General features: G+C 47.8%; 1 protein-coding gene and 1 long non-coding RNA gene across 4 annotated transcripts in view; one reads left to right on the forward strand and one right to left on the reverse strand.

Annotated features, from left to right (window-relative positions):
- The window catches only part of LOC144585065 (uncharacterized), a 90,531-nt gene that overhangs the window by 32,938 nt on the left and 31,871 nt on the right, over nt 1-25,722 (forward strand). The gene's annotated exons all lie outside the window — the stretch shown is intronic.
- Nucleotides 1,917-24,114, reverse strand: LOC144585085 (uncharacterized). Of its 3 annotated transcripts, none has more exons than XR_013539572.1 (3): nt 23,968-24,114; nt 19,048-19,151; nt 1,917-7,308 (listed from the first exon to the last, which is right to left on the reverse strand). It is a non-coding gene; the product is annotated as an uncharacterized LOC144585085 (long non-coding RNA). The 3 variants fall into 3 exon arrangements; XR_013539573.1 differs by lacking the exon at nt 23,968-24,114 and adding an exon at nt 22,250-23,013; XR_013539574.1 differs by lacking the exon at nt 23,968-24,114 and adding an exon at nt 19,947-21,987.

The following is a 25,722-nucleotide window of genomic DNA, read 5'->3' on the forward strand; positions in this document are numbered from 1 at the left end:
CCAGGGTCTCTCCTGCCCCCATTGCTGTGGGTGGGAAGAGCGGGGGGGGGTTGAGGTTCAGCTTTGGCTTCCAGATGGGTGGCATAGAAATGCAGTATCATCATAATCCACATTCCCAGCTATCTTCCAACCTACCCACTCGAACGTTTCCCTCCGACTTGACTCACAACTGTCACACAAGCTGCGAAAGAAGCAGGTGGTGGGGTCTTGCGGCTGATTCCCCCCCCCATAGTGATAACGGTTTTTCTGGAATGGATGCTTCAGAGCCATTGGCTTTACAAAAGGCCTGCCTCCCACCCACCCCCAGATGCAAAGGCTGAAATGATCCCTGTGAGGAGGGACTCTTTCTGGGTTGCATTTCTCTCTCTTTATTTTCTCCAGCCCTCCATCTAGGAGGGACGAGTCTTCTTCTTCTGCCCATTCCCAAAGCCCCCTTCGCCCGTCCGTCAAGAGGAGCCTCCAAAATCAGAGGCCGCAGGAGAGGTGGTTCGTCTTCGGAAACGAGGAGCCGGCCTTTGGGAAACGGGCTGGCCCTGGAGGGGGCCTTTGGGACCCGACCCCCAGAAAGGACTCTTCCTGGCAGCCAGGAGAAAACTTTCCAGCAGAGATCCCCTTTCTTGGGGGGAGCAGAGGAACTGGCCGGCAGGATCTACCACTCCAGTGCTGGCTGGAGCGGGGGAGACGGAAAGGGGCAGAGGCCGCCTGGCCGGAGGGCAGACTAAGGGGCCTGGATCTAGCCTCCCTCGCTCCCAGCCAACCCCCTATCTTCTCCCCCCTCCAAGCCCCATTTCCCTGGGGCCCCTCCTATGCCCCCACCCCCTCCACAGGAACTTTGCCTGAGGATCCAGACGGAGGTGGGCGATGGCCCAGGGGGGGAGAGGAGAGAGCAGTGGGGGTGTCCCTAGAAAGATATTCCCCCAAAGGCGAGAAATATATCCCCCCACTCCATCCCCTCTCCCATCCTGGGGGGAGGGGAATCTTTAGTGGGGCTTGTTCGTGTGGGAAAAAAAGAGAGATGGGAAGTCAGGGCAGGGCTGAGATCCCGATACTCCGAAGGCCAGGAAGTACCCCCCAAAGCAAGGCACCCGGGCCCCCTTTGTGTACCTGTGTGTGTTTGTGTGTTTTTCTTGGTGAGTCCACTCAGGCTCGCCTCTCCCTCCCCCCACCTTCTCCAGCCAAAGTCTGAGCATGACCCCCCCCCCCGAAAACCCTTTTATTCCAAAGCTTGGGGAAATTCCTGGAAAACCCCAAGTGGGGAGGAGGCCTTTTTGGTAGAGGGAGGAGTTGGAGGAGGAGTCTGCAATGGGTTGGTGGGTGTAGGGGGTGAGGGGATAGGAAAGCCTCCAGAAGAATGGGGCTTGGAGGGTGGAGAAGATGGGTCAGCAGGGAGTTCAGACCCAGTCCCCTTTGGCTGCTCCCCAACTAGGCAGACTCTGCCCCCTTTCCCCTCCCCCTCTCAACCCCCCACCCTTCCCCCTTCCCTGACCAGCCCTGGAGGGGTAGACAGGAGGGGGGGAGCCCAGCTGCAACACCCCACAACCTGCATCCCTGGAACTGACATCAGCTGATGCTCTACAAACCGATTGGGACACACCTCATTGGAGGTGGAGACTGCAGGCTCAGAAGCCACAGGGACTCCTAATGTCCGAACATTCTGAACCCAGAGGCTAAATACTCAAAGCTAAGTTTTCATAATTTTGGGGTTAGAAAAGAGTCTGTGTGGGTCTTCTAAAGAAAGGTGTCTTATAAATGGAAAAATATTGTATTTTTTGAGAACAGGTTTATCAATCTTCTTAACCTCTTCTCCAATGTTTTCTTTCAAAAATGTTTTTTCCAAAATTCCCTCCCTTCCATGCATTTCTAAACATTTTCATATTAAATCCTTATTGTTTGTTATAATACCTGAAATACATACATACATACATATAAACTTTATTGTTTCTGGCCATAGACCTTTACAATATTGTTTCTACTGTAGCATATAAAATCCAAATAAAGCAGGTAATCACCTTAAAACCATTAAAACCATTAATTACCTTAAAACCATTAAAACCATTAAAACCATTAAAACCATTAAAAACCAATAAAACCCAGTCTAAAAATATTGTCATAATGTAAAACGTCAATCCACTAGATACAGCATTTATGTGGCATTATGATCCCTGAGAAATCGAAGCCTCAGCTTCTTAGCTGCTAGTGCAAATTGTGCTACAGCATATGTAATGTCCAACTGTGCATCGGCAAGCAAACCTACTACTGTTTCAGTGGTATTACAGTTAAAATACATCTGAATGATGGGTGACAGAAATCTTTCTCTAGGATTTTTATAGAGAGGACAGAACAGTAGGTAATGAGTTAGATCCTCAATTTGGTTGCAGCCGAAGACACATTTCCGTTCCTCGACTGGGATTCCTTTATATCTCCCTTCGAGGTATGCTGAGGCCATCTGTCCAAATCTAAGTTCCGTGAAAGCTCTGCGAATCTGGGGGGAAAGTCAATGATTCAAAATATTTTGGCTTTGCATGATTCACCTGAAGTTGAGGATACCAGGTAAAAAAACGGGACCCAACAATAGCTGCCCTATCCTGGCTAGCATCAAGATCAAAGATCCAGTTCCTAAGATCGCGAGAGCTTAAACTAAGGAACTTTTCCATCAAAAGGTTATAGACCTTTAATTTTTGGTGACATTGTTGTGCCCATCTGATGAGGGATCCTGGTTCAGGATCCAGCAATCAAGACACGGAGACAAGAGTCATGAACCAAAATCTTTCTCACCCAAGTGAGAGGTTTATTTTATAGTGCAGAGTAAACAATACTAACAGCTAGCAGTGCTAACGAGCAGGTGTGTTATCAATGTTTTGTCTTCATGCAAGGCCTTGGCTCCAGATAAAGGCAAGATGATGTAATTGTTTTCTGGCTACTGAATCAAGGTCAAAGAAACCTCTCCCAGACATGGTTTGCCAGTATCTAGATGAGGTCTACATCTCCCCCTTTTCTTAGCCGCTGATATTTATAATAAGCCTGTCGAGGTGATAATGGTTTTGTTTTGGAGCATGAAGACATGAAAAGATTTAGCAGATTTGGCAGACATTGCAAGCAGCAAAAGGCAATTAAAATGAAACCAAACATGATTAGCCATTGCACTACCTGCCGGATCCAGCCCGTAGGCAACCAACTCCAGATCGCATCCCACCAGGCTGGACCAATTTGTTGTTTGATAGAGGCTGCATATTTTTTTAAGAGTGTTTATCTGTTGTTGAATTCAGAATATTCAGCTTTTGAGTATAAGATTATATTGTAATATGAGTGATGTTTCTGGTACAATTCCATTGGGGATTGCCAGGGTTCAGAACCCCCCAGGAACCTTTGCTTGGGTACAGTTTATTATGCGGGCACATGTGTTGACTGCATTAGCAACATGAGGAGAAGACATAATTTGTGACTCATTCAAGACTTCACTTCCAGGGGCTTTACAAATATTACCAGGGGCTTTACAAACTGGTACAAGACAAGTACTTATTGCAAGCGATTGTACAAAAGCAGTGCATATAGTGTAAGTAGAAAGATACAAATAATACATATTAAAAATGGTTACATAGTAATTAAAATTTGGTTACATAGGAATTAAAATTCAATGCAGTGACAACGGCCGCCATGTAATTCTCAGGTGATGGTTCTGCCTGAATGGATTCTAAAAGTCCTGCAGCCTGTGCCGATAAGTTCTTAAGAGCCCCCCATGTCACAGGTGGCGGCTGAGGCTCCTGCTGTTGCCATCTCTGTTCCCTTGGTGTCATCCTGGGACTGTTCTGGCGTGAGCTGAAGTCTGGGATTGGAGTGGTCAGACGTCGAGGCCACAACATGATGTGGTCGCACCGAGCTGGCACCCTCAAAGGACCGTCTGGAGTGTCAACCGCCACGTAATCAGCCAACTTGGACCTGGAGGCTTCCGATAGCGAACTAAGGGTTGGACAGCTAGAGTGTCTATGAACACAAGTGGTTAGTTTGGAAGAAAAAGAAACAAAGGATTTAATAAAAAGATAAAGGACAAAGCATTGATGAACGTTAAACAAACGTGGAAGCCTTTATTGGACTTTGTAGGTCTTTATTGGACTTTGTAGGTCTGTGACTGTAACAAAGAATGATGATATATAGATAAGGAGACCTTTAAAACTTTGAGTATGAGCAATTATTAATGCAGTAACTATTGAAATGATTCTTAGAAGGAAGTGAAGAGAACTGATGCAAGAGTGAATTCTTTATACATGAGACCATGGATTCTTTATTCATGAGACCCATCCTTGAGACCCAGGCCCAGGGATAGTCCAGGGATAATTCCCCCTTTTCTTTTAATTTTGCTAAGGCTGACTTAATACCAAAAGTATCCATGGGCCATAAGTGATTTGGCTCTAAACCATGTGGATTGGGATAGATACGTAAGTTCAACTTGATTAGCAATATTAAAGACTATGTACAATGAGATTGAAGTCTTGTCTAGTGAATTAAGAAAGACTAAGATAGCAGCAGCCAACTTTGCTCTTTGAGTTGTTGTTTGCAGTCCTGTAAACTTGGATCTTTCAGAAACATGTGAACACAGATAAAACCTGATCTTGTAATTGTACAGTTAGCTGGCATGAAAAGAAAATTTAGATAGATATCTCCCAATGTGGAATGTTCTAATTAGGGAGGTATTCAAACATTGTCACATATAGTATAACTCCTTAAAGCTTTAAACACAAAAAGTGAGTGTGGTGTTCGAACAGCTATGTATAAACACTACAGCATTTCTTCAACCTATCTACTGGGCTTAGCTTATATACCCCTATAGGACCTAAATATGGAAAGATACATAACCAGAATTAGCTAATAAGCTCTATGTTTTACCATCAGCAGAACCACTGCAAAATCCATCTCTGCGCAATCAGTGAGTCATAAGCATCACCTTGTTTCCATTGCTAGGAGTGCATGAACACAGCAGACTGCTACAAGGAAAAAGGCAGAAAATGTTAAGGTACACAGAACTGTTGCATAGAAATATCTGGAGAATTAAATGTTAAATGTGCGCTTTCCACAATTTCTTGCCCTGTAGACTTAAAAAGAAATCCTATGCTTCAGGGTGATTCCTTATTGAGCACACAAGATATTCAAATACAGTGTTGGATCACATGTCTTAAAGCAAGTAACAATTAAAGTCATAGAAAAAAAATTCAAAAGCTGTCACGTAACAAAACCTCGAGAAGATGAACTGTCTGTGAAGAGAATACAAGATGCTGGGAAGAAAACAAATGGTTAATTGACAGAAAACACAGAGAAGCAGGCACTTGTCCTTTGGAGAATTCAACATTACCTGCAGACAACCAAAAAATTAGCAAAAGTTGATTACGGCACTATCTGGAACAAGCTTTGGCAACACAAATCTGTAACTGCTTTAATGCGGGAGTACAAGTTCAAAGGAGTGTCTGATAAGTGCATATTTCACTAATTGCGATCCTATCCTTGACAGCCGTGGTGTAGCTAAGATTGGCAGACCATCCACAGCTTGCAGATGATGTTGTTGAGAGATCATGTGTATACAATGCTAAAACTGACATGCAATAGATGTGTTAAAGATGCAAAATTTTTATGCTCAGTCTGTAGATTCTCTCTTAGACTGTCCGAGATGAATAGCATTCTCTTGCAGAACGCCCAGAATCGCTGATAAGAAGTCTGGGCTTTACGCCAGGCTATAACCTAGAGTTTTCTACTTCACAGAGCAGGGAAAACAATACAGACTTTATGTCCTAGCAGGCTGCACTGTATCCGTGGATGAGATTAGACCCATCACGCTGAGATATTTAGGAAACTACTAAGCAATGCAAGGTATGATAGAAGTGGTACAAGTAGCTGGAGAGGAACAATGCTTTCATGTTATAATAAATATGAAGTGAATACTAGCTTCCATACATGTCCCAGTATTTTTACTGCTGGGTCACTAATTAAATTACCTGTTGATGAATGACTGGCCTCATAAGAAAAATTACCTGTCAAAATGCTTAGGTGTCATCATGGAGCTGTGACCATAACACAGTCCTATACAGACTTGAACAGCCATAGACTCAGAGCAAATTTAACCCTATGCAATAATGACTCTTTGACAGTAATATCAAGAAAACTTTTACATCTGTTGAATTTATTTTGCCTCTTATTACTGTAAGAAATAGGGACAAAGCTTTCGGATTTTCTGAGCTTTAAACTAAGAATTGTTTCTCTGAAATTCAATACTTATTACCCTTTAAACCTATTACCCTTTAATATCTGGCCAGCTGATAAGACAGAAGAAAGCGCTCCTTAACGACAGCATTCCACAGAAAAGAACATAAACAGTTCCTGACACAAGCAATCATTTACTCGAGGATGTAGCAAACTACCTGCACAGAAGACACACAACAAGCTTCCCTTGCAAACATGACCTGTAATAAGTCTCGCAAATCCCCTGGGGGCTGCCCTGGGGGCTGCCCTGAATCCCATTTCTCTGTGCTGTAATGTGACCTCATCAGCAATGTGGCTGGTGCGTCCAGACCTGCCCAGAAAGGAGGCAAGCAGTCAGCTGTTTCCCCTGTTTTGGCTATCTCTGGTCTTTGAAGACCATCAGTGGCTGATGCAAGATTAATTTTCATTTGCTTAGGGCAAATGAGTCCTTCCTTTTGTGGCAGGAGACCCCTGCTCCAGTCACTAGGGACTGGCTGTTGGACAGATAAGCATTTGGGGAGAGCCTCTGTCCCTTTGTCTGTAAGACTGAGTTGCAGTTCACAGACCCCTTGAGATGGGAGCAAGTCACAGCAAGCAGAAACAGCTGCCTCATCTCTCTGAGCTAAAATCACACAGGCAGGGTCCAACACAGGAGGACTGCGAGGCATCCCAGGCGGTTCCGCAATTAGCAGGGAGGCCGAAGAGAGGGGAAGAAGAATTTGAGGGAGTTGTTTAAACAAATTACTTTCACCTTCTGGAGCAAGAAGAATGTTACATTGACTCACTGGGGTCTCTCGTACGCCAGATACTACACAACCCTCCTGAGAGCTCTCTAACTCCATTAATTCTTTGCATGATACTTGCCATCCGTCATTTTGCCTCACAATTAACTCTTCAGCATTCTGATGCTGCTCTTTAGTACATAAGCAACCCATACTTACCCGGGGAGCCCGTGGGCTGGGTGCACGAAGACTATTCCAGTCGAGGGAAGCAGGGTGAATGGGAGCTGAACCTACATCAGAAGAGTGTCGGCTCGGCTGATGGGAGCTGGATCACGTCGGGGTCACCAGCTGATGAGGGATCCTGGTTCAGGATCCAGCAATCAAGACACGGAGACAAGAGTCATGAACCAAAATCTTTCTCACCCAAGTGAGAGGTTTATTTTATAGTGCAGAGTAAACAATACTAACAGCTAGCAGTGCTAACGAGCAGGTGTGTTATCAATGTTTTGTCTTCATGCAAGGCCTTGGCTCCAGATAAAGGCAAGATGATGTAATTGTTTTCTGGCTACTGAATCAAGGTCAAAGAAACCTCTCCCAGACATGGTTTGCCAGTATCTAGATGAGGTCTACACCCATCCACCAGACTTTAGTTGTTCTAACCAACAGCACTTTGTCAGGAAGGAGTCCTCCAAACTGTTCAGTCTATGCCAATATCTAAGATAAGCCAGATCAATTCTAGCTGCAATTGAGGGTAGGCTTAACTCAGCTCTGAGGTGAGCTGAGGGAGTTCCTGGGGGGGAGACCCAGTATCAGCCTCATAAATTTGTTCTGTAAGATTTCTAGTTTGGGCTTGGCTGCCTCTCCCCATAGTTCTGTCCCATAGAGCATCTGTGCTATAATTTTAACAACGAACACCTTGAGAACGGGATTTACCAACTGGCCTCCTCTGCTGTAGAAAAACCTTTTTAATTGCCCTATGGATCTGGTACTCAGTAAGATTGTAGCATTTAAATGCTGTCTCCAGGAGAGTTTCTCAGAAAATTGAATGCCCAAGTATTTAAATGAGTGTACCTGCTCTATAGTATGCCCATCCAGAGACCAGTTATGCTTAGGGGCTCTCTTCCCACAGACCATAATTTTTGTTTTGGTATAATTGATTGTTAACCGTTCCTCTTTACAGAGCTGCCCAAATTTGGCCAGCATTCTTTTAAGACCAATTTTATTCAAGGATAGCAGAACCAGGTCATCAGCGTAAAGCAGTATTGAAATCTTCCTACAGCCAATGGCTGGAGGGAAGAATGTGGGGGAAGCCATTTGAGGGATAAGGCTGTTTATATAAAAGTTGAAAAGAAAAGGTGCTAAAATACAACCTTGTTTCACCCCTCGTGTAATGCTGACCTGTTGTGACAGAGTTCCCTGTAAGCCTATACGCACTTGCATCGTATTTTCTTTATGTAGTAGCTGTATGAGCCACAGGAGTCTCTTATCAATGTTTTTTTTTTCCAGTTTATACCAAAGGCGTTCTCTATCTATCAGGTCAAAGGCTGATGAAAAATCCACAAAGGCAGCGTAAAGATATTTGTTTGGAGGTTTGGTGTATTTACTAATTACATGGTGTAGAACAAAGGCTTGGTCTATTGTGCTTCTGCCTTTTCTGAAGCCTGCCTGTTCTTCGAAGATGATAGAATGTTTGTTGTCCCAATCTAGGAGCCTATTCAAGAGGTATCTGGCATAAAGTTTAGAGGCCACATTGAGGAGACTGATGGGTCTAAAGTTACAAGGGTCTAAAGGATCTCCTTTCTTAAAAATTGGCACAACAATGCTAGTTTGCCAACCTGCAGGAAGGTTGCCTGTACTATTGATGTAGGTGAATAGACTGGCTAGAATGGGAGACCACCACTGAATGTCAATAGCAAAGACCTCAGCGGGGATCATATCTTCACCAGGCGCCTTGCCATTCCGGAGAGTTTGAATCAGGTCCCCAACTTCTTTGGGGGAAACAGGTGGCCATTCAGGGGAATTAGAGAGGGTCTCATGAGTAATATTTCTATGAATACTACCCCCAAAAATGCGGCTGAAGTGGGAGACCCATACCTCTGGCGTGATGGAGTTGGCAATCTCAAAGGCTTTCTGTGAGAAGCCTCTTTCTATCTGCTTCCAGAATTTGGGGTCATTACCCTCAATGAGGGCCTGGCCCAAAGATTTCCAATTCTCTAAATAGAAAGCCTTCTTTTTTCCTCTAAGCAGAGATTTATATTCTTTCCGTAGATGTAGCAGGGAAGCTGTAGCTTCGTCAGTGCCAATATGTCTCGCCTGTCTTGTTGCTCTGCTCAGCTCTTTTTTCTTGGTCTTACATTCCCTGTCGAACCAGGACCATTGAGCTTCAGACATTCTTTCTGGGTGTGTAACGGTTAGGTGTGGTTTAAGTGCGAGAATTATGTCCTGGTAGACCTTGCAAATATTCTGGGTCCCCAGAAGAGCATGTTGTCGTAGCTCTTGGAGTTTACTGGTGCTCAGCATCTGCCTTATACTGTCATCAGTTTTAATAGACCATTTAAGCCTTTTCTCACCTAGAACGTGGCCTGGCATTTTATGGTCTGTTAATACCCCTGACTGGTTTTGTTGGAATCTTAAGGACACTCTGAGAGGGAGGTGGTCACTTTCTGACCTGTCATCGATTGCTAGAGAGTATACATAAGGGAGGACAGCAGAAGATCCTATAACATAGTCTACCACACTAGCACCCTTATCTGTTAGAAAAGTGTAGTAGCCATTTGAGGTGTCCAGGTAAGAGCCATTTAGGCATACAAGATGGAGTTTGTAGATCAATTGAAAGAGGAATTTGCCATAGTTGTTGATTACCTTGTCTTGGGAGGTTCGGGCGGGGCTTTTATCCATATCAAGCTCCAAGCCAAGGGCTTTTTCCATCATATAAACACTGTTTCCCATTCTAGCATTAAAGTCACCACAAATTATAAGAAGATAGTTGGGATATTCAGAAAGTAATGTATCAAGAATGTCCTCCAATTTAGCCCAAACCTCTGAGGCAGTACCAATTATTCTCGGTGGGAGATAGATGTTGACACAGATCAAAGGACATGGTTTGCAGCCATGTATTGTTAGAACTTGCCAGTAGCTAGAGTTCAGTTCAGCTATCTCTGTTGCTATCAAGCCAGTAGTGGAGGAAATTGAAATAGCCAAGCCCCCACTTCCTCGTCCTGAAGCTGAATTTTTTTGAGCTGGGAATTCCCATGTCCTATATCCCTGTAAATTTAAAGAGTCTTTCTCCAGAAGCCAAGTCTCTTGCAGGCAAAGTATGTCAAATGTCTGGAGGTACTGTATGAAATCTGAGTCAGCCAATTTATTCTTCCATCCTGCAATATTCCAAGATAGCAGATTCAGAGGCTGGCATTGTATCTTATCTGGTGTTAGTCAATCTTGGGAGAGGGCAGCTAGAGGGGCATATCTGTTGTCCAGGTGCCAATCAGACCTACTGGAAGTTCTGAGGTGACTGGGTAGGTGGCTCGTCCCCTTGGAGGCTTGATACATTCTGTGACTACTGGGAGACTTATTGACACCAATCCTTGGAGACTCTCTTTTTTGTATTCTCTGGCTGTTACGTATATTTGTGAAACCACGGGGTTGATTGATCAAGATATTATTGGGGGCAGATACAAAAGGTGGACATACATCTTTCCCTCTGTAGTTTAAGTTAGGCTCAGGGGGTGTAGCACCAGCATGGGTGGGGGCATTTCTCCTGTGCCTGGAGTACTCATAATTAAAAGAGGGCTCAGCAGTTCTTTCTGATTTTCCATGAGGTGTTGGAATCCTTTTAGAATTTACATTGAGTCCAGATTCATCAACCATTACCCTCCCATCAAAAGTACCCCCATGATTCTCATCATACTGCTGTCTGTTTGTTTTGAATGGTCTTTGCAAGTTTTGTTTTGCAGTTAACTTAAAATTTGGCTTACGGTGTATTATATGCGTTCCCCATTTGAAAGATATCGGTATGTCTTCAAACTTATATAATAAGCTCCAAAAATGATAAGCATGTCCATTTTCTTTAAATGACAGATGCACTCTCCCCCTCCAAATCTTAGGCTTTCTAGGATATATACAGGAGCAACGCATATACATTAAGGGACCCCAGTCTTTACCCAGAATGTCCAAGATATCCCGTGTTACATCGGTGTTAGTTTTCCACGTATTATTGGACCTTTTGAGAGGCCAGTTGTATACAGTAATGTGACTCACAGTGTTAGTTGGTGAGACTGTAGTCTGTGGCTTCTCTGTTCCGGAGTTTACTTTCGTAAGAAGTCGTAGGTAGGTATTGTCCGGCTGTGTGTTGTCCCTATCTGTAGGGGCTATAAATGAGGACTGTGGGCCATTTACGTCTGGGGTGGCATCTTGCCATTCATCAATTACTATGAAGTCTGCATTTGAAAGGGTTAAGTTCAGGTCCTCAGTAGCTTTGCTTGCATTGCAATTCTCAGCCTGAGTCTCTGGAACCTTTTCAGAGTTTGCGGCCAACTCTGTGTCCACCAACCTCTGAATAAGATGCTCTTCTTTTTGAGTTATTTATTTATTTTATTTATTTATTTGATTTATATCCCGCTCATCTGATACATCTGTACCACTCTGAGCGGCTAACAACAATATTAATACAATTATAGGAACATAAAATAAAAATATCGGTTAACAAAGGTAACATAAATCATAAATAACAAATAAAGAGAAAAATAAATTAAATTAAATTAAATGCTGGCAGGAGGGAAGGCCTTAACATAAAGCCATGTTTTTAGCTGAGTTTTGAATGTGCCCAGGGAAGGGGCCGCGCGGATCTCAGGAGGGAGATTGTTCCAAAGGTGAGGAGCCACCGCCGAGAAGGCCCGGTTTCGTGTCTTCTCCCTTCGGGCCTCCCTCGGCGTCAGGCTCCTCAACCTCACCTCCTGGCTCGCGCGGGTGATCCGGGTAGAACTTGGTGGGTGAAGGCGTTCCGCCAGATATCGAGGTTAGGCAGGGATTATTCTTGTTTATTTCTAGGATATGAGTCCCACTTCCTGAGTGATGGAAGTCTGAATCTGGATCAGGGAATGTCCGGGGGGGGGGGGGGTGCTGCTGTCAAAATCCCTGTTTCTATCAGGGTGGCTATGAGTTGGAGAGTTGCTTTCAGGTCAAATATTTCTTGATGCAGTGCATGAAGTTTATCGAAGATGCTCTGAGTTGATTTTGCAGAAAAGAAGCACTGGTCCCGCAACTGATTGTAGATAATTTTGATGTCCTCATTCTCAAGCCCACAAGATTTGTCGATCTGTTCTTCTATAGATACATTCCTTGGCTCGGTGTCTGATAAATTTGGATTTTTCTCAGGCAGGTCTGTTGATAAAATTGATGACCTTTCCTGCAATCCTGGGTCCACTGACCAATTACTAATCAAGTAGCCAAAAGGGTCTTCAGCCACCTCATTTCTTTGGGAATCTCTGATGGTCATGTTCAAATTTTGATTGTTTGAGATAGATGGGGTACTTGAGACATATTCCCTTGAAAACCTTTGCCCAGTGGAACTGGAAAAGTCCTGTTGATTAATGGAGGTTAAAGGCACATAGAAGTCTAGTACAGCTCTTTGACTTTTGCTTCTGGGAGCATTGTTACTTCCAGCACGAGCTTTCTGGGCTCTATCAATCACTCATTGATAGTGATTTTATGTGCTGTTGAATCTCAGCTGCAGCCAGAAAAGTTAGAGCCGTCTGCAAAACCTAGCACAAGTCCTAGTGTGGTTTCTTTATTTCTTTATTACCTTGCCTTCTGTGGTGTCTCCTTATCAGATCGCTCAGGCAACTCCCAATATTTGACTTCAAAGTTTCTTTAAACAACTCACAGTATTGCAGCGTAGTTCCTGCCCGGCCTTGAATTTTCCTTGAAAGAGTCTCAGTCCTTTCCAAACATGGTGTTGCTGATAAACTCCCCCGGGAGACTCAACGCTTCTTGCTCTCTTTGGCTCCAGGCACCACCGGTAAGCAAAGTTCTTTAATAAAACTACTTGAGCAGTTGAATACTTTGTAGGTATTAAAAATAAGGATTAAAGATTAAAAAGGGAGCAGAGCTTGATACCAACGCTGTTCCTCCCAATACCTGAAATATATCTCAATTGATTTGCTGTATAATAACATTTAATACTGGTTATCTGACAACCTTCTTTTTGTAATATCTACCAACATTTCTTATTAATCCTAGCTTTCTTATTATTATTGCAATATGTATGAATCATCACTTGCCATTATTTTAACTACTTACCCAAAATCTTTATTGGTAAGATCCGGAATAGGAAATACAATTTAGGGATCTATTTGATTTTAAATAATCCACTTCTGCCAAACCAAAAAAATGTTTCATGTTTTATATTCCTTTACCTTTTGACTTATCTCGTTCCTCAACTATCCGAATACATTTTCAATACATCTTGTAAATTCCAAGTCATCTTTACCCCGGTGTGCTTTGGAAGAAAGTAAATGAAAAAGCAAAGAGCGAGGAGGTCTGTTCCGTGCACATGGAGGTTGGTTGTCCAGTGGGTGAGCTTTCCTTCATTGGGGCCAACTGAAATTCCAGCCTGGTGTGTAAGCTTTGGAGTCCTCCAGAACTCTTCATCATCCTAAGTAGTGCTTATGTCAGAGTGGTGCAGTTTTTAAGCAATGCCTGTTGCCGAGGCTCCTTTCCAGTCAAAGCAGTCAAGAAAATCAGGCAATGGCTATCGATATGGTAAAAGGCGACCTCCTAGCCAGTTTCAAGAATATTGTTTTGGAATATCGTCAGTGGCAAAAGAACAAAATGGTGGGTGATCTCAGTTTGTTGGTGTTTCAACTGAGGCTCTGGAGGTAACTTGGATGCCATTTCCCAGGTTGAAGTCAGTGCCACTTACATATTAATCTATTTAACATTATAATTCATCTTGTCCCAAAGCCTAATCACTTTGATTATGATAAACAGCAAAAACACATTTCAACTCCCATAAATCCTGACCAGCAGAACTAATGGTAAAGGCTTCTGGGAGTTTTAGTCCAGGAACATCTGGGGATACAAGGTTGGGAACCCCTGGCATAGAAGAAAACATTCATCTTTATCAAGTAGCTTCTTGATTTGCATGGGTTAAGTAGTCGCAGCCAAGGGATTGCTTTCTTCCATTGCCAAGATGGGCAAGGGTCGAGTGGAGTGGTGGCAGAACAGACAGATTCAAGCACCCTGTCCACATCCTCAGGTCTCAACAATTGAAACTCATCCATTAATACCTGACCTAAGCACGGCACACTGGACACATCTTCTGATTCTGCAGTAACAGTGGAGTCCAACCCACTGCGAATCTGAGCGATTTCCCCCTCAAAATGGATAGCAAATCATCACAGCAAGCTGATGAGCAGTCTGGGACCTCACTGGATTTCCCGGTTGAAGAAGATCCCGGACCACCCGAAACAGCTCTGCTGGACGACATTCTGAGGAAGCGATACGGCTGGAAAAATACTGTTTCGCCAGCTGTATTGCCACAAAATAGGCCCGATAATGGGCTCTAAGTCGTGTTCGATCGGACTCCCAGCGGGACTTCCTCCACCTGCGCTCCAGCCGTCTCCCCTCTCGCTTCATTGCCCGCAGTTCAGAAGTATACCACGGAGCTATCTGGGCTCGGCGAGCAGGGAGAGGGTGCTTAGGCACAATCGTGTCAACCGCCCGGGTCATCTCCTTATTCCACAGGGTGACCTGAGCTTCGACAGGAGCGCCAACCATATCAAACAGATAATCCCCCAGAGCATTCAGGAAACCATCTGGATCCATTAGTCTCGGAGGGCGGATCATCTTAATCGATCCCCCACCCTTGCAGAGGGGAGAAGAAGCTAAAAGACTAAACTTGATCAGGAAGTAGTCTGACCATGACAATGGGGTCACAACCAGCCCCTCCACATCCAGACCACCATCTTCCAGTCCCATTGAGAAAACCAGGTCCAAGGTATGGCCCTTCTCATGTGTCGGGCCGATGACACATTGAGACAGCCCCATGGTTGTCATGGCGGCCATGAAGTCCTGAGTCGCCCCAGTCAAGGCAGCCTCGGCATGGATGTTGAGGTCCCCCAGCACCAACAGCCTGGAAGTCCTCAACACCAGGTCCGAGACTACCTCCGTCAGCTCATAGGCAGGGAGACTGTTGGTATGCAGCAGGGTGGGCGGTACACCAACAGAATCCCTAACCTGTCTCGCGAGCCCAACACACAATACAGGCCCTCAAGACCTCCTCTCAAAGGGATAGGAAGCCTGGTCAAGGAGATAGAACTCCTATACACTATGTGAGGAAATGGATTTTGTAGTACCACATTTTTCAGAGTTTGCCTGGGAAGGAGCTTCGTTTGATCTGCCCAAAGCACTCTTCAAGGTTTCCGTCTCAGAGAGGTAAACACATGTGTCAGGAAGGCGTCTCCTTTGGGGAGCCATTCCACGAGGGGAAGGAGCCAAACTGTACTTCCTAGCATCACCTAACTGTCTAACCTAGACTAGGTGAGATCTAGAAGGGTGTGATTGGGAACTATGGGCTATCTTCTGTCCCGAGATTTCCAACTACTTACTTAAAATTCCTCAACTGGGTACTTTGTCCCTTGCACACCAGCCTTTCCAACCCAAATAACCAAAAACAGCAAACAAAGCCCTCGTGGCTAAGGCACTCTCACCTTTGCTCCCAAGAAGCATACTTGGGTAAAAGATAAAATATTTATTCAAAAGTAGTAAAAAGTCAGAAAACAAAAGAAATACCTGTCAGTTACAGGACAGAGTTGTCATCCTCACAATATGGACAGTTACCCAATATTATTTGTTTTGAACCAGTAGAAGTTGTTATAGATTCACCTAATGTTACACTAAATAAATCTGTTAATGTTCAAAAAGAGACTCAGTTGTCATTTCCTGCCAAAAAGGAGGAATTGTTTCAGATCTTTAATGAACCCGATCACAACAATCCTATCTTTTTCATCAGGCCAATGTTCCTAAAGCTAGACAATGCTTCAATTTATTATCATTAATTCCTGATATTACATTCAATAATGCCATTTCAGGTTTTATATCTATTTTCTGCAGGGTAATTTCTTTTGCTAATTCCCAACAAGATTAAGTGCTAAAATGATTCCACCACCCCCGCCATGTCAGATAAGCCACGCCCACCAGGTTAAAGGTGCTATTCCACTAGGGCAGTGGTGTCGAACTGTGGCCCTCCAGATGTTCTTGGACTTCAACTCCCAGAAGCCTTCACCACCACCTCTGCTGGCCAGGATTTCTGGGAGTTGAAGGCCAAGAAGGGAGGGCCACAGTTCGACACCACTGCACTAGGGGAAGGGGCCAACTTGAGTTCCCAGGTTCACCAGCTTTTCAACCCTAGGCTGATTAAAACCTAGAAGGTGCAGAAATGGACAAAACGTCTAACCCTAGATTCCCACTTATCCCCTTATTTGGGGACAAAATACTATTGACTATGTTCTTTAAGCCCTGCACACCATCCTGACCAGGTAGGACACCCGAAGAGCCAAAATAACCCACATCACTCTGTGGCGAAGACAGTTTCTTTAGACACTCAGACTCTTGTTTCCCTGAGGATCACACTTCGGTAAAATATAAAAAGAGGAGAAAAGGAGAGAAGAAAAGGAAAAAAGCGAACTTCTGCCTGCACCAAAGCCTTGAAAAAGGCAGAAAAAGCTCTCCCTCTCCCTCCTGGGGAGGGAAAGAACAGAAGGCAAGGCTCTTTTGTCCAAGAAAATTTCAGGGACACCCCCCCCCCAGAGGGAGGAGAACCGCCTCAGATGCCTCCATTTGCCCAGAGGTGCCTCTTTTCCTCTCCTTAAGAGGGGGGTGGAATGGCTTCCAAGTGAGGCCCCCCATCGTCCCTCCCAACTGCGCAGGCACAGTGACACCCTCCGAGGCCTTTCCCCCACCTTTTGCTCAACACTTGGAGGGGAGAGGGAGGGAAACAGGAGCGCCTCCATCCCAGTTGCTTGAGAGGGAGGGAAGCCCCCCCCAAGATGAAGGGAGGTGCGCACGCGCGCACGCACGCACACACAAGATGTGCCTCAAGGGACCTGGGCATCTGCAGAAACCCCTGGAGATGCGGCCAGCTAGCCAGCCAGAAAAGGGTCAAAGGGGGGTGGATGATGGGCTTGGCCTGACCTCCCTTTTCTCCGGCCGGCTCTTCTCCTTCGCGCCTCTCTGTCTCCCTTTCACACCTTTTCTTCTTAGAAATGTCATTCTATACAATACATCACATGTGTGCGCATGGGGGGGAGATCAGGAAAATGTGGCTTACGATCCTTTTATAAGCCACGTGTTAGATGGCCAGAATAGCCACTGATCAATTTTGGAGGAGTCCTCAAGGGGATTCGGCTACAACCGAACACAGTGAAAGAAGGCAGATGGCACTACAAGAAAAATTAACGGACTTCCGGCTTGACGTCACGACGAGACAGCAGCAGGAGGACAGAGCTCTGTCCCCTGGGCTGAATCCTGACCTTGTTCGGGACACCGTAGGGTGTCGGAACCGCCCTGGAGGGGTGGTGAACTGGGGGGGAAGCCTGTTGATCACGGGGGGGCGGCGGCCACCCCGTTCGATCCAGGAAACCCCCTAATCAACGAACAGGCAGAAAGAAGCAGCTTCGGCTTGCTTGCAAATCGCTGTCAGCCAGCCAAAGAAGCAAGAATCAGCCTTTTGACATTGTTGTTTACCATCCGGTGAGACTTTTATAACTAATTGCTTATACCCCTGAAAATTCCTACATATGGAAAAAAGAAATGCTGTTCCTCAGAAACTAAAAAGTGGCAAAAAATCTGGTGAGAGGGCTAGCTGATGGAAAGGAAATAACTTTAAAATATACTTTGAGAACATTACAGTTTGGTGTGAAGCTTGAGAAACTTTCCTATATTCGATAACCTGAATTTATTTTGACTACTTGGAATCTCTTGGCGTGGAGCCCAGAAGCCTGTGACCTTGATTATTTGGCTGTTATTCCCTTTTGACTTCCTCTGAGCTTGGCTGGGAAATTAACCCTAAAGTGGACTTTTAAGGCCATCAGCTGCGGATACAATATTGCAATGGCCCAACAAGAAGAATTCTGGAATGGAGTAAGACTGGCACTTGAAAGAATATTGGACACTGTGAAATCTCACTTTGAAGAAGCAAAAACAGCTAATCAGCATCAGATGGATTGTGGTCTGCAGGCAGCAGGGAGCGGCAAGGAAGATGGAAATATTTCAGATGAGGCATCCCAATTAATACAGCAGCTCGAGAAAATTGCTCCAAGAGAGGCACTGAGGATGGACTGGGTGCATAGAGAGTTGGCGGGCATAGATCAGACCTATAAAATGGCTTCAGAGGACATGAGGGATGACAGAAAGCTTGAAAACACAGTAATATTAAATGGGAAAGAAATTAGAGAGGGAATTACCTAGAAAGATGAAAAAAGGGGAAACAAGGAAGGGCCTTTTAATATTGAAAACAGGTTTATATTTACTATTTGGATTTGTGAAAGGGTATATTCTGTATATTAAAAAGGAGAATTAAATTGAAATAAGGGAGACCTAATTAGAGTAAAGATCTAATATGGTGATTTTTTATTTTAGGTAAACTAAATTAGATATAAAGCTGCGTTATGGATCTGGAACCACCTTTAATAAAAATGTTACTAGAAGACTGTTAATAGAAGAATGATTAGAAGAATTTTATATAATATGAGAGTAATATTATGATAGTGGTCATATTGTGTACTAAAATCTGTATGTGAATGGTTTGAATGCTTGAAAGATGTTTGGAATTGGGGGGGACAACCAGGAAAATACTGAGATGTAAAAAAACAAATAATTGTAAGCAAAATATGTAACACGATGTCTGACAAGCACAAAACAATGTAGATAGACTGGAAAACTAATAAAATGTTTTTTAAAAATTAACAAAGAAGCTTCAGGCAGCCAAAGGAATAAAATCTTTCTCCCCTCCCATTAATTTATTTGTTGAGGAGGGAGAACCATTGGGGCAACCAACCATCATCCTTCACAGTCACAGCCCAGGAGACAACAGGATCCTTACCTGAAGAGACCTCGTTCCCAGTAGGAGATTCTGGCGCAGAGATCTCGAGCCTTGATCCAGAGGATCTTGTTGGGGGCAATACGGGGTCACCTCCTCAAAGGCCACTGGAAGCGGGAGGGAGAAAACAGAGTCTTACTGGGTGGAAAAGGCCCCACAACGTCCCAACTTTGTTTATTTAAAAGGTTTGGAAATTACAGGCGTACTCTGAAGTTCAGCTTCAGTAACGTGAGTCGCATGCCCCATTTCCTGGCAAATAGGACAGCTGGGACAATTACGCCTGGCTGATTTTGAAACACTGAGCCAGTAGAAACGAGAAGTAATTCCATTCAAGGTCCTTTGGAGGCGAAGGTGGCCAGAAAAAGCAGCAGCGTGGGATAACAGGAACACCTTTCCTCGGTAAGGCTTTGGAACTGTGTCGGGGCAGGCAGGATCTCCTTGTAAGAAAGTCCCAGACCATCCCTGACACAGCCACCCACACCTATGGGGGGGACTGTGCTTGGAGGGGATCCCCAGCCTCAGTGCAAGGAGAGAAGGACGTGGGGTGGGTGGACAGAAGGGAAGGAAGAAGAGGCGGAGCAAAAAAAGAGAGCAATACCCCACCCACTCCGAGGCTCCCAACAGAAATATCCGGGGAAATGGCCAGGCTCACAAGGAGAAACCTCTGCCTGAGCAGACAGCACTCCCTCCCCCCCACCCCATCCCACTTTCCAAGTTTAAAACCTCAGTCTTAATTAATTCTTCATCAGGCTCCGGCTGCCCATCAGTCCCTTCATCATGTTTTGAAGGCAAGGAACTCAACTTCTCCAGCTCAACAATTTTCCTGTTTTTAAACATTCTGGGCAGCCTTTAGGCCTTTGATTTCTTTGTTGTGCCAAGGCAGCTGGGCTAAGCAAACATACCTGTTTCTTTCTTCAGAATTTAGGAATTCTCATTTGTAGCCCCCTTTTTCTCCTGGCCAGAGGGCCTCAGGCCGCCCAGAATAGTAAAAACAGTCCTATGGATTTTAAAAGGCAAATGGGCAGAGTGTGTGTGGAAGTGCTGGTTTAAAAAAGGAGAAAACAGCACCTCCTGCATGACACGGAGGTCGTGGCAAAAGGGCCACAGAGGAGATGGGCGTTGGAGAAATCAGCTTTCCCAAGGTTGACCTCCCTTTCCTTCATCCTTTCCTTCATCCGGCCTAAAGACTGACAGAAACAGGCAGCGTCTCGGGTTCAGAAATGAATGACGGCGGCTTCCCTTGAGCTACAGAAATCGTCCGGTCAGAATGGAAAACGAACAACTCTGGTGACCTGGAAGGGTATCTCTTCCCCAGAATAGCCTCGTTCTCTCATTTCATTTCTCCCCCCAAACGTGCTAGCCGGTTGCAGAAAGAGTTGCCACCCGAAATGCACCGACTCTCACAGGCACCGAAGCCTGACAGACCCTGAGGGAGGTAGAAAGAACTCCCCCCAACACGAAAAGGCTTGTTTCAAAGAGCCTTTCCTGACACGTCTCCCCCCGCCTGGTTCCTCACATGTCCAGTCATGATCTCAACTCCTCCTGCCCCCCTCCAGGCTGGACACTGCCTGCCCCCCCAGACGCTGAGCCTCTCCTCCCACAGCCTGGGATCGGGGCCCCAGAGGCCCTGCCCTCCCTCCTTGGCTTGTTTGTTCCTTTGTTGGAGGGGACCCAGAAGAAGGGAAAGGCCAGCCTTGACCGAAGGGAGGGCGGGTGTGTGTGTGGGGGGGTCTGTTTGGGGGAGATTTGCATTCTCGGTTCCTTTTCTCCTTTTGTGGGAAATGACTCCCTCTCTGTCTCTGCCCCCCCCCACATATGCAACATCCTGGTCTCCCTACCTCCCTCCTCCCTCCAGGAGCCTAGATCAGCCCCCTATCCTGCAAACCCCATTTCTGGTACCCCACCATTACCCTCTTGCTTCGCCCACACTTTTGCAGCCCCCCTTCCTCACCATCCTTCCAACCTCATTCGGCTCGCCTCCCCCCCAAGACTTGCAGGCTTAAAAATAACGTTTTCAAGTTTTGACAGAATGGAGTGGGGATGGTTGAGGTCGGGTTTCCCCCTCCCCTTGGGGGTCCTTTGAGGTTTTGTCTGGAGTGGGGGGTGGGGAGAGAGCCAGGCCCCTTCCTCTCCTTCCCCTTTGAAAATCCACCGGGAGAAGGTGCAAAATTTTTGTGTGGGGGGGGGTCGCCATGCAGGAAAACCCAGGACCAACCCACACTTCTACCCTGCCCCCAAGGGTGCCTTGCTCGGAGGGGAATCTGGAATCCTCTTCCCCCCCAAAACAGCCCCTCTCCCTCCCCTGAACAGAGACACACCTGACCCCCCCACCCAGAAGAAGGAAAAGGCCAGCTTTAGGGGAGATTTGCAGGAATTGACCGCCTCTCTGCCTCTGCACCCGCACTTGCACACACACACAAAGCTTATGCGACGTCCCGGTCTCCCTCCCTCCCTCCGAGCCCGCTCCTGCCATTTTCCACCCCCTGCCCAGACCCGATGGGGGAAGATCCTCTGAGCCCCATGGGGGGGGGAAGGAGAGGGAGGGGGTGACCTCCGGGGCTTCCGCTTCCTGTTAGAGCAGCGCCTCTTCCACCTTCATAGCTCTAGGGTCCTCTCTCCACAGCCCCCCCACCTTCCTTCCGGGGTTCCCCAACCGCTGGCCTTGAAGAGGGGGGAGGAGAGGGGGGAAAGGGCAGGAAGAGAACACCACAGGGGGGCAGGCGCCCCAGGGAACAACTGCCCGTGGGGGGGAGAGTAGGGGCCAGGATCTGGAGGGGGGGTTTGGTCGCTTTTTCCCCTCAGGAGGGGAACTGAGGTGAGGGGGGGCTCTCCCTTCCCTTCAGGCTCTCCCGTTTGAAGCCTCCTCTGAGGGGATGTGGTGGCGCTGCGAGCTAAACTGCAGCAGCCTTTGTGTGCTGCAGGGTCAGAAGACCAGCAGTCCTGAGATCGAATCCACGCGACGCTCGTCCCAGCTCCTGCCAACCTAGCGGTTCGAAAGGATGCAAAATGAAAAAATGCGAGTAGATAAATAGGGACCACCTGGGTGGGAAGGTAACAGCGTTCCGTGTCTAAGTCGCACTGGTCATGTGACCACGGAAGATTGTCTTCAGACAAAACGCTGGCTCTATGGCTTGGAAACGGGGATGAGCACCACCCCCTAGAGTCGAACACGACTGGGCAAAAAAATTGTCAAGGGGAGCCTTACCTTTTACTGGAGGGGATTCGCCCGAGGTGGTTTCCCTTTCAGGAGCGGGAGGCAAGTTTTTCTCCGCTAACGTTTCATTTTGCATATATAATACATGGGCGGAAAGAAGGGCGTCGAAGTAACTCCGCCTCAAATATATATAGAAAGAGCGAAGGGGGATATTCTGCCCAGAGAGAAGCCCGTAAGCATGTGATGGAGGTGGGGGGGAAAAGGGGTGGGTGGGAAGAGTGCGCCTTTTTGGCCTTCCTGGCAGGGAAAAGTTCAACAGGCTGGCAGAGCTGGAGGGGCGCCGTTTTGTGTGTGTGTGTGTGTTTGCATCTCTTGCACAGACTGACGAGGGGCTACCCCCTCCCTTCTGCAAGAAGAAAGGCTCCCTGCCATCTTTCGACTTGCCCAGAGAGAGAGAGAGAGAGAGAGAGAGACCCCCGAAGGGATGGGGTGTGGGTGTGTTGGGGGGGGTCAGATTTGCCATCTAGGTTCCTTTTGTCCCTCCCTCCGAGCCCCCCCCCCGCCGTTGCCCACCTCCTGCCCAGACCCGATGGGGGAAGATCCTGGGAGCTCCATAGAGTTGGGGGGGAGGAGAGGGAGCGAGCAGGGGGGCCCCGATTCCTGGTAAAGCAGCGCCTCTTCCGCCTTCATAGCTCTAGGGTCCTCTCTCTCCGCCCCCCCCGCTTAGAATGGGGGAGGGGCGTCTCCTCTTCTCTCTCCCCAGAGCCCCCCCCCCGCCTTCCTTCCTTCCGGGCTTCTCTTCAACCGCCGGCCTTGAGGGGGGGAGGGGAGGAGAAAAAGGGCGGGAAGGAAGAGAATGGGGGGGGCGCGGGGGGGGGTTGGTCGCTTTTCCCCTCAGGAGGGGATACTGAGGCGAGCGGGGGTGGGTTCTCCCTTCCCTCCCCTTGGAAGGCTCTCCCCGTTCGGAGCCTCCTTCTCTGAGGGGATTCGCCCGCGGTGGTTTCCCTTCAGGAGCGAAAGGAGGTTCTGCAAATATAAGAAGGAAGAGGCTGACAGGAGGGGCCTCGAACTAACTCCGCCTCCAATATATCTATACCAGTATATTATAGAGAGAAGGGGGATATTCTGCCCAGAGAGAGAGAAGCCCGTAGGCGTGTGTGATGGGGGGGGGGGAAGGCGGGGGAAAGACGATGCGGGAAGACCGGGGGGGGGGGGGAGGGAAGAGCGCGCCTTCTTGACCTTCCTGGCAGGGCCGGAGGGATGCCCTTGTCTGTGTGTGTGTGTGTGTGTGTGTGTAAAACGGAGCTGAACCATTAACACGGAGGTTGTAAACTCGGAAAGTGAGAGGGGTGGGGGTGGGGTGGTCTGGGGGCCAGAGAGATCCCCCCCTCTCCCCTTTGAATCCCCCCTCCGCCTCCCTCTCGAGGAGACCCAGAGGGGGAAAAACATTGCCTTCCCTTCCACTGGAAAAACAGGCCTTTCTCTCTAAAGCTTTAAAGGAGGCGCTCAGCCACGGAGAGTCCCTGCCCCCCCGGGGGGACACCCACAACCTGGGGGGGGTTTGGAGTCACCTCCTCTTCCCTCTCCCCCCCCCCCCCCGTCCAGGCCAGGCTCTCCCTTGAAGGGACGTTTTAGGCCTCCCTCTCCTCCTCGAAAGACGCCTTGCCCGCCATCCCGAAACCTCTTGGGGGAAACTCAGACCCCCCCCACCCCCCACCCTCACCCCCACCTCTCCCAGGGACACACGGGGGGGGGATTTTTCTACTTACCGGAAGGGCCACTAAAACTCGCCCAACCGCCTTCCTGAGGGGAGACCTTCTGGCCGCCTTCGTAACTGCGCACGCGCCACAGACCCCCACCCCACCCCCCTCTGTGGGGAAGAGGAGCGCATGCGCGGGAGGGAGAGCGAGCCGAACAGGCAGGGAGGGGATCCTGCGCGTGCGCAGAGAGGAGCCCTGGGTGGGCTTGGAGGGCAGCCTGTCAGTCACGCGAGGGGGAAGAAAGGGGAGTTCTTGCCCAGCCAGCCTTCCAGAGGGGTTGGGCTTCGCGGAAGGAGGAGCGAGCTCTCATTGGGTCTCGGGGTTGCCAGGCAACCCCCTCATAGACGACATAATAGACGCTCCGGAGGGCTTCCGCCCAGCAACGGGTGACGCGCAGAAGGAGCGAGTTCTCATTGGGCCTCCATTGTTCTTCCCTGGGTGGAGCCACAGCCTGCAGACGGACTCAGCGTCTCCCCCCCCCCTTCAGCCTTGTTCTCTTGCGGCCCCACAAATCCGGGCGTGGGGGGGGGTCTCGGTCGGTCCGCCATTGAAGAGGAGGAGGAGGATGGCCCCGCCATGACTTCTCACCTCTTTCCCCCCCCCACACACACACACACACAAGGAAGCCCCTCTAAAGATCCCCCTCCCACCGAAGATTTCACGGAAAGGCCCCTCCTGCCCCCCCCAACCGAGTATTTTTCTCCCCTTCAGGGGGAGTATATTTCTAGGGACACCCCTCCCTCCTCACTTTCTCTCCCCCCCCAAAAAAAAAGGCTCCCAAATCGCCCCCCCTTCCGTTGGGATCCTCAGGCGGGAAAGAGGGCGGGAGGGGTGGGTCGAGAGAGGAAACCGGGGGAGGGAGAGAGGGGGCACGGCCTCCACTTCCGGTGGGGACGCAGTGCCGGAAGCAGCCGCTCCTCCTTTCCCTCCTCCTCCTCTACACTTTCGTAGCTCTACGTTCTCTCCTTTCCCAAGGATGGAGACTAAAAGTTACCGAATCTATGCCCCTCCCACTCCCCCTCCTCTTCTCAGCGGCGATTGGTTGGGAGGGAAGGGAGGAGGGAGAACGTAGAGCTACGAAAGCAGTAGAGGAGGGGGAGGAGGGGCTGCTTCCGGCGCTGTTTCCCCCCCACCGGATTCGGAAATGGCGGCCGTGCCCTCCTCCCTCGCTTCCTCCTTCCTTCCTCCCCTTTCTTTCTCTCGCTCTTTCTTTCCGGCCTCTTTTCCCGCTTCAGGTGGGGCGATTTGGGGGCCTTTGTTTTTTTGACCCTGACCTGAACCCACACCCTCAACCCTCCTCCCCTGGGCTCTTCCCACCCACAGCAATGGGGGGGCAGGAGAGCCCCTGGGGGGGAGAGCAGCTGCCCGTTTCCTACCCTGGGAAAAGTGTGTCTGTGTCTGTAGTCTTGTGTGAGGTTTGCTGCTGATGATTTTGGGTTAACAATATTCTCAGGAAATTGTTTGAATCTCCTCTTGGTTTCCAGCAAGAGACTTTCTTAGAGGCAGGAAATTCAGGCATTAGATTCTTAATTAGCTTAGAATTCATTCATTTATTCAGAATTACTTTTCTCCTGCCTTTCCCCTCTTTGCTTCTTTATATCTTGCTGTTTTCGTTGGCGCAGGGGATGGTGGTCGGCTGGATGGCCAAACCTTGGGCACCAGAGAGGCTGAGCGAAGGGCCTCCTGGAAGGTCTTAAAAAGCAGGCGGAAGTTGAGTGTCATCATCACACGAGGGGTGCCGGACCACCACATTCTTCTGGATAG

This window comes from Pogona vitticeps, chromosome Z, assembly GCF_051106095.1.
Source record: "Pogona vitticeps strain Pit_001003342236 chromosome Z, PviZW2.1, whole genome shotgun sequence".
Taxonomy (NCBI): domain Eukaryota; kingdom Metazoa; phylum Chordata; class Lepidosauria; order Squamata; family Agamidae; genus Pogona; species Pogona vitticeps.